This window comes from Musca vetustissima, unplaced genomic scaffold, assembly GCF_032173495.1.
Source record: "Musca vetustissima isolate MV318-11 ecotype Yass unplaced genomic scaffold, APGP_CSIRO_Mvet_v1 utg698, whole genome shotgun sequence".
NCBI classification, from domain to species: Eukaryota; Metazoa; Arthropoda; class Insecta; order Diptera; family Muscidae; genus Musca; species Musca vetustissima.
This window is the reverse complement of record NW_026885255.1, coordinates 371058-381057: the sequence shown is the minus strand read 5'-3', so window position 1 is coordinate 381057 and position 10000 is coordinate 371058.

Genomic DNA, 10000 nt, shown 5'->3' with positions numbered 1-10000 from the left:
CCTCTCTTTGATATTCCATATGTTTCAAACATTTATGTTTTGAATTTAAAACACATCACGGGTTTTAATGATAGACAACCAACTGAAATTATTTTGAAAGATTGATACAATAAATCAACACTTTATCCTGATATAATCGGAATATTTCAAAGTAATATGGGAAGTGCGGCAGACAGCAGAAGAATAAGAAGTGGCGGTGGTTATTTAAAAAAAATCAAAACCTATTTCAAATTTAAATTGAATTGTTTTATTCATAAAAACAAATGAGTGGCATAGAAAACGGAAACCACGCACCAGTTTGTTGCCATGAACCCATTCGATTCCTAATTATTAGTAAAAAGGATTTTAAAAAAATATATTTTTATAACATCCACGCCTTTTTATAGGACTACGAAAAAAAATTGTTTAAAAGAATCCTCGACTCCATAAACAAATATTTTTTAAAAATCCACTCTTGAAAAAAATATTTTTATAAAATCCACACTTATTTGAAACTTCCAAAAATATTTTTAAACCAGTGAGCGGAGCAGTATAGTCGGACGGAGCCGACCATATGATACCCTACACAACTTCCACGAAAATCTAACATTTCTTCTCTTGACCTTCACCGTGGGTTGTATTGTTATGTTCGGCTTTCAATTGTGGCCTATAGATCGACTCGAAAAAACACAAAAAAATTATGTTTTCGGTCCACTTTATCCCAATATCCTTGACCATACCTGGATCCTCATGGAAAATTTCAAAGCGATCAGCGCTATATTTTCGTCCTCTATGGTGGTAATGGGTTACTAAATAATATATGAATACGTAAGCACCTGTAAATATTTAAGTGTAACTCCCACATCCGAGTACATACGACAATATAATTGACAATATCTTGAGCATACTATCAACTTATCGGGTCTAGGTCCTACAGGGGCAAATATATACGCTATAGAATACAAATTTTGTAATTTTTCACACAAAAGTCAGGGTCCATTTGGTCCGCTAAATATTGGTCATTCCTTATCGAATCAGGCAAGATTATTCTCTCGTCCGATCCCCTTCTCCATGTAAAATTTCGCGATGTTCGGGTCACAATTGCGGCCTCTGGAACGACCAGAAAAATGAACAAAAATTAAGTCTTTGGTCCATTTCATCCCCTAAATATTCACCGATCTTTACCAAAAACAATAGGGGTCCTCATTGGCCAGAACCCATCCTACATGCAAAATTTTGTGAAGATTGGTCCATAACTGTGGCCAGTATCGTGTTTACAAATTATAATGGACAGACGGACGGAGGGACGGACACACACGTCTAAGTCGACTCTGCTAGTCGAGATATGACGATCGGTATACTTAAAGGTGGGTCTAGGACGCGGCGTTACTAACTCTTGGGGCTGCACAAAGCTATAATACCCTGACAACATAGTTGTGTAGGGTATAAAAATCCAACCTTGTTGAAAGGTTTTTTATACCCTTCACCACACTGTGGTACAGGGTATTATGTCTTTGTGCATATGTTTGTAACAGTCAAAGTGAAACTAGACACATGGATCCTTTTGAGAATATGCATAGCTTCACTTTCTGAGTCGATTTATGCATGTCCGTCCGTCCGTCTGTAGATGTTAAATTGTAAACAAAGTAAATGTCGCATTTATGATCCGATTTGGATGAAATTTGGCATAAGTCATTTATTTGGCCCAAGTACGAACCCTATTGAAATTGACGTAAATCGGTTCAGATTTAGATCTAGATATAGCTCACGTATATAGTTTCGTCCGATTTAAGGTAAAAGGGGCACCAAAGTCCCTATATATCTTTCGATTTTTACGAAATTCGGCATAGAGTACTGAATTAGGTCCAGAATGATATGTGCCAAGTTTCGAGAAAATCGGTTCAGATTTAGATATAGCTCCCATATATATTTTCGTCCGATTTAAGTTAAATTGGGCACCAAAGTCCCTATATATATTTAGATTTGTACGAAATTCGGCATAGAGTACTGAATTAGGTCCAGAATGATGTGTGCTAAGTTTCGTGAAAATCGGTTCAGATTAAGATATAGCTCCCGTATATAGTTTCGTCCGATTTAAGGTAAAAGGGGCACCAAAGTCCCTATAAATCTTTCGATTTGTACGAAATGTGACATAGAGTACTGCTTTAGGTCCATAATGATGTGTGATAAGTTTCGTGAAAATCGGTTCAAATTTAGATATAGCTCCGGTATATAGTTTCGTCCGATTTAAGGTAAAAGGGGCACCAAAGTCCCTTTATATCTTTCGATTTGTACGAAATTCGGCATAGGGTACGAAATTAGGTCCAGAATGATGTGTGATAAGTTTCGTGAAAATCGGTTCAAATTTAGATATAGCTCCGGTATATAGTTTCGTCCGATTTAAGGTAAAAGGGGCACCAAAGTCCCTATATATCTTTCGATTTCTACGAAATTCGGCATAGGGTACGAAATTAGGTCCAGAATGATGTTTGATAAGTTTCGTGAAAATTGGTTCAGATTTAGATATAGCTCCCGTATATAGTTTCGTCCGATTTAATGTGAATTGTGCACTAAAGACCCAAAGTTTGGCCGACCTGCACACAAAGTCCTACGTCATATGTAGAATATACCCAAAATGGTGAAGTGGGTATCACATAGTCGGCCCAGTCCGACTTTACTACTTTCCTTACTGGTTTTTAAATATTTTTTTAATATATTTTTAAAAATATTTGTAAAAAATCCAACTCTCGGATTTTTAAAAAAATATTTTTTCATGATCGATCAAATTGTTATCGCCATTTCATTTAAGGTGCCACACAAACAACATAATAACAACATTAATGCCAATTATTATGCCCTCTGTACAAAATAATTAAGATTTACTTATAATGAATTGGACTTTCAAGTTGTATTCGCCTGGCCATGCTGTTCGATGCAGGGCAGTGCTGTGCAGTGCCATGAGTGACTTGACGGATTGACTGCCACTTGTTTTACAAATTCATAATGGATAGTAGTTGGAGCCAAACAAGTCAGTAATGTGCATACAAATTACGTGCCGCAGAGGCGGGGTAACAAGGGGGAATTTCAGATTATAATTTTCGAAGGGGTAGAGGGGTAAAATGGACCCCCATTTAAATGTTAAATTATATTTTTTGTTACAAAAAAATACATTTCTAAAATATTTCCCCCTCAGAAAATTTTTTTTCCACGTCCCTGCCTGCACACACATAATTCCGCTGTGTTCTGCCAAGCAATCATATAAATAAAAAATAAAATAAATTGAAAAAAATATGAATATAACTATGAGAATAATTAAAAGTGTTGTTAATTTTTTTTAATTCAATTCAAATTCAATTGTTGTTGTTGCTGTTGTTGTTTTTTTTTCTATTGCTCAAAAACCCCATTATGTGGAACAACGGCTCAATGCCCGCATTCGATACTTGGCGTATAAATCAAAACGGGTTAATTTTCAGCTTAGTAATGCAATTTGTTTAGCATAAAAATAAGGAACTCGATCCGAATACGACATTCATTTTAGCGGCTTAGTGGGGGGAACAGCAACAACAACAACAATTAAATAGAAAAACTTTAATTTAATATTATTTTGTATTTAAGGAAATAATGTTGTGTAGTAATTTTCACACATGGATTTAGAAGAGAGAGTGGGGAGGGGGTTCTAATTGTTTATACAGAATCTATAATTTAATTAAATATTAAGAAAAACATTTTTTTTTTTGAAAAAATTATTTAAAAAATCCACGCCTTATATAGGTGCTCGGAAAAATTACTTAAAAAAAATACTTAAAATTACTCGGACGGGACCGACTATATGATACCCTTCACCACTTTGGGTACATACAAGTGATGTTAATATCTACAATATCCTGTTGATAGGACAGACATCGAATCTTTGGAGGACCATTAAGATGGAATCCGCGCGAAATTAAATATACTATCTAGATAGATATTTGAAGCAATTGAAGAAAAAAACCCATAAACATACCATTCTGAAATCAATGAAAAATTGTATGTCAAACGGGCAGACATGGATTCTCTGGTGTACCATTTATATGAAATCGAGTCAAATTATGTATGGGATGTTATGTATATATGATATAAACACATGGACCTAACTGAGCAACGGTGGCATACACCATTTGGTTTTTGTTATCACTCTATATTTAATTCAAATACCCTCTGACAAATTTCATGTAAATCGAACAACCATAGGCCCTTCGGTTCACAATTTACCTTAAGTCAAACGAAATATAAGACCTATATCAAAATCACAACCGATTTCAACAAAACTTATCACACATAATTTTTTCCTCAATTGCATTCGCTGTGCAAAATTTTGCTCAATCGGATAAATATTGGGAGCTTAGTGTATCATTCATAAAAAATCGGACGAAACTATATATGGGAGGTATATATAAATCTGAACCGATTTTAACAAAACTTCGCAACCTGGACCTACTTCAGTTCTCTGTGCAAAATTTTGTCCCAATCGGACAAATATTGGGAGTTTGGTCCATCATTCACCAAAAACCGGACGAAACTATATATGGGAGCTATATCTAAATCTGAGCCGATTTTAATGAAACTTAACACACATCATTCGAGGCTTAATCCAGTACGCCATGCCAAATTTCGTGCAAATTGAAGCATATATAGGGACTTTGGTGCACCATTTATATAAAATCGGACGAAAATATATATGGGAGCTAAATCTAAATCTGAACCGATTTCCACGAAACTCGCCACTCATCATTCTATACTCAATTCAGTACGCTGTGCTGAATTTCGTGCAAATCGAAGGATATATAGGGACTTTTGTGCACTATTTTCCTAAAATCGGACGAAAATATATATGGGAGCTAAATCTAAATCTGAACCGATTTCCACGAAACTCGCCACTCATCATTCTAGACTCAATTCAGTACGCTGTGCTGAATTTCGTGCAAATCGAAGGATATATAGGGACTTTTGTGCACTATTTCCCTAAAATCGGACGAAAATATATATATATATATATATATCGAAATCTGAAGCGATTTTCACGAAACTTAACACACATCACTCTAGACTTAATTTAGTGCGCTGTGACAAATTTCGTACAAATCGAAAGATATATAGGGACATTGTTACACTCTTTACCTAAAATCGGACGAAAATATATATGAGAGCTATATATAAATCTGAACCGATTATCACGAAATTTAACACACATCTTTATAGACTTCAATCAATTCGCTGTGCCAAATTTCGTGCAAATCGAAAGATATATAGGGGCTTTGGTGCACCATTTACCTAAAATCGGACGAAAATATATATGGGAGCTAAATCTAAATCTGAACCGATTTCCACGATATTTAACACACATACTTCTAGACTTAATTCAGTACGCTATGCCAAATTTCGAGCAAAACTTAAGGATATAAAGAGACTTTGGTGCAATATTTACCTAAAATCTGACGAAAATATATATGGAAGATATATCGAAATCTGAACCGATTTTACGAAATTTAACACACGGGTTTATACACTTAATTCAATACGCTGTGCCAAATGTAGGTACTTTGGTGCACCATTGACCTTAAATCGGACGAAAATATATATATGGGAGCAATATCTAAATCTGAACCGATTTTCTTCAATTTCAATAGGGATAGTCCTTGGGCCAAATAAGGGATGTGTGCCAAATTTCATCCAAAGCGGATCATAAATGCGACCTGTACTTTGTTTATAATTTAACATGGACAGACAAACGGACGGACATGCATAAGTCGACTTAAAAAGTGATTCTATGTATATTCTCAAAAGGAACCATGTATCTATCCCGTTTCATTTTACCTGTTACAAACCTGTATAAATGCAAGAAACAAATTGGACACAGGCCAACTACGGGTTTGAATTAATTTCAACAATTTCAATAAAAATAGAGAAGAGCTTGAAAAATTATTTAAAAAATCCACGCCTTATATAGGGTCATGAAAAAATTATTTAGAAAATCCACGCCTTATATAGGTTCTTCAAAATCCCATCAAATGTGTTGACTTCAAAAAATATTTTTAAAAAATTCTCACTTATTTCCGCCTTTGTAAAATTTCAAATTTCCCCAATTTCATAAATATGCCTCACACACATTTGTCGTATATATATATATATGTGTACGCATATATCATTCTCAACAATTGTTATTTATTCCGCATTTATTAAATGTCAATGCCTGGCTTTTCAATGTTTCCCACCCCAAAGAAAAATACAACAACAATAAAATACTGTTTTAGAATCACATAATTCAAATGGACAGCTACTAAAAAAATCGAAAAGAAAAAAAACAACCGTTGCTTTTGACCAATTTTGGACGAGTCGATTCAATTGTTTTTCTGTTTTATTTTTTTTTTTCAAATATTTTTATTTCCAATTGTTTAACAACATTTTGCGTAGCATTTCCATGTACCGAGAGCGGAGTGAGTGGGTCCAGTCATTTTAATACGGCATACGGGTGACACAAAGCCACTTCACTATTTTTTTTTTTTTTTTGCTATTTTGAAAGCTCAAACGCTAAGCACGTTAGTTGATCCCACCATATTGGGAAAAACGAGACAACTAATTAATTATCCAAAGACAGCAACAACAACAACTAAATATAATAAAAATAAATATAATAAATACACATAGGAATGTAATGGGAATATACTATATAGAATTTCCAACATACATACCTATGTGTGCATGTCCGTCCGTCCCGCCTGTCTATCGATGATCTGTCTAGTTTAGCTACTTTGTAACACAATTCAATTCTAAGCCCCAAATCCAGCCTGGATGTGTGGCTGCCACCATCATCAGCAGCAGCACCACATTGGCGTGCCAACATCGTGGCGTTACAAGTCATGAGCAAGTGAGTGTGTGCGTATGTGTGTGTGTTCGAAAAAAAAATCAAATCATTTCCACGTTTTCTATGCAATTGGCAAATTGCATTTCAATTTTTGTTGTTGTTGTTTTTGTTGTTATTATGCACATTGAAACATGTGAACGAAGCTGCTGACAAGACCAGCGAACATGCGGGTATGTGCTATTTCAGATTCTGTGTCAGTTTCAGAATTTTAATTCAAAACCAGAATTGGAGATGGAAACGGCATTGAAATACTCTACAGAGCTAGAAAAAATTTTACAAAAAAATACGCCTCGGTTGGGATTTAAAAAAATGTTTTTTTTTAAAAACTAAAAAATCCAAAAAAAATATTTTTTTTTAGAAAATCAAAAAATCCAAAAAAACTATTTTTTTAAAAAATCCAAAAAAACTATTTTTTTTAAAATCCAAAAAAATATTTTTTTAAAAAATCCAAAAAAAATATTTTTTAAAAAATCCACGCCTTAAAAAAATATTTTTTTTTTAAATCCAAAAATCCAAAAAATATTTTTTAAAAAATCGAAAAATCAAAAAAAAAAATTTAAAAAATCCACGCCTTAAAAAATATTTTTTTTTTAAAAATCCAAAAAATATTTTTTTTTTTAAAAAACCACGCCTATATTATGCACCCCAAAAAATATTTTAAAAAAATCCACGCCTTGAAAGAAATATTATAAAAAAAAACCACGCCATGAAAAAAAATATTTTAAAAAAATCCACGTATTGAAAAAAATATTTTTTTTTTAAATACGCGCCTTGTATAGGATCATATCACATCAACACAAAATATTTTTAAAAAATCCACGCCTTGAAAAAAATATTTTTAAAAAAATCACGCCTTGATTTTTTTTTTAAATCCACACCTTGAAAAAAATATTTTTAAAAAAATCCACGCCATGAAAAAAATATTTTTAAAAAAATCCACGCCATGAAAAAAATATTTTTAAAAAAACCTCGCCAAAAAAAAATTTAAAATCCACGCCTTGAAAAAATATTTTTAAAAAACCACGCCTTCAAAATATATATATTTTTTTAAAAATCCACGCCTTGAAAAAATATTTTTAAACAATCCACGCCCTCAAAAAATATTTTAAAAAATCCACGCCTTCCAAAATTTTTTTTTAAAATTTGTTTTAAAAAAAAAATAGATCTCAAAAACTAGACCTTTTTAAAAAAATCCACACCCGTTAAAGGTCCTTCAAAAAATATATATTTTTTTTAAATATATTTTTTTAATCCTTCAGAAGTATTTTTAGCCCTTTGAACCCCAACCCCAATTTAAAGAAATTAAAACAACAATAAAACTATGTCAGTGTTATTTTCCAATAACAAAAAAAATCCACCAACAAGTATTCAAAATACAACCCCCATGAGGTAGGGTGTCATTTGACATGACTCCCGACACAACACATGACTTGATTTCAAATACATGTTTCGGATTTGATTTTTTTTCTCAATTTCTTTCTGATTTCTTGATTTGGTGTAGCCAGTATTTGGATTTGGATTTCTAATGACATTCAGTATTTTATTACATGTTTACAGTTACAATAACACTTAAAAGTAGTTGTAGTTTTTTTTATTTTTTTCTTTTTGTTGTTGTTGTTAAAAATAAAGATACGATGTACGGATAGATTTACATTTACGATATTTCATGGTTGGATTTTTTTCCGCTGCTGCAGTTGATTTTTTTTTCTGTATATATTTAAAATTTCTATACATTTTATATATATTATTTATATATGTTATACATATAATACATTACATTACAATATATATATTTTTGTTTCCTTTATATATAAATAATTATTTTAGTTATGATATTTGTGTGTATATATAATTTTTTTTATTGGGAGGTTAGATTCGATTTTGTCACATTTTTTGTAGTTTCCCCACTTTTTCTGAGGCAACTTTGGATAGGAATGGAGGTGTTAGAGATCTGCGGATACGGAAAATATCCGGATCCGAGTAAAAAATTATTTCGATCCGGAAAAATTCTTTCGGATTCGGATAATATTTTTTATAGAAAAAATTTATCCGGACCGGATAATATTTTTTTCTATGGAATAATTTTATCCGGACCGGATAATTCTTTTTGTAAACATTTTATCCGCATCGGATAATATTTTTTATAGGAAAATTTTATCCGGACCGGATAATATTTTTTATAGGAAAATTTTATCCGGGGATTTTATCCATGGGGATAATATTTTTTTATAGAAAAATTTTATCCTGACCGGATAATATTTTTTTATAGAAAAAAATTTATTCCGACCGGATAATATTTTTTTATATAAAAATGTTATACGGACCGGAGAATATTTTTTAATAGAAACATTTTATCCGGACCGGATTATAATACTTTTTATGGGAAAAATATTTTCTCGGATAATTTTTTATGAGGACCGCTTAATATCTTTTTATAGAAAAATTTTATCCGGAGCGGATAATATTTTTTTTATAGAAAAACTTTATCAGGACCGGATAATATATTTTTATAGAAAAACTTTATCAGGACCGGATAATATCTTTTTATAGGAAAATTTTATCCTGACCGGATAATATATTTTTATAGGAAAATTTTATCCGGACCGGATAATATTTTTAATAGGAAAATTTTATCCGGACCGGATAATATTTTTTATAGGAAAATTTTATCCGGACCGGATAATATTTTTTTATAGAAAAATTTTATCCGGACCGGATAATATTTTTTTATAGAGGAATTTTATCCGGACCGGATAACATTTTCTATAGGAAAATTTTATCCGGACCGGATAACATTTTCTATAGGAAAATTTTATCCGGACCGGATAACATTTTCTATAGGAAAATTTTATCCGGACCGGATAACATTTTCTATAGGAAAATTTTATCCGGACCGGATAATATTTTTTATAGAATCATTTTATACGGACCGGATAAAATTATATTTACCGGATAAATTATATTTCTATTTTTTCTACAAAAAATGTTTTTCAATATTATAAAATATACGGATAACTTTTTCTATAGGAAAACTTATTTTTCTATAGGAAAAACTTACCCAGATAACTTTTTCTATAGGAAAAAATTATCCGGATAACTTTATCTATAGGAACAAATTAT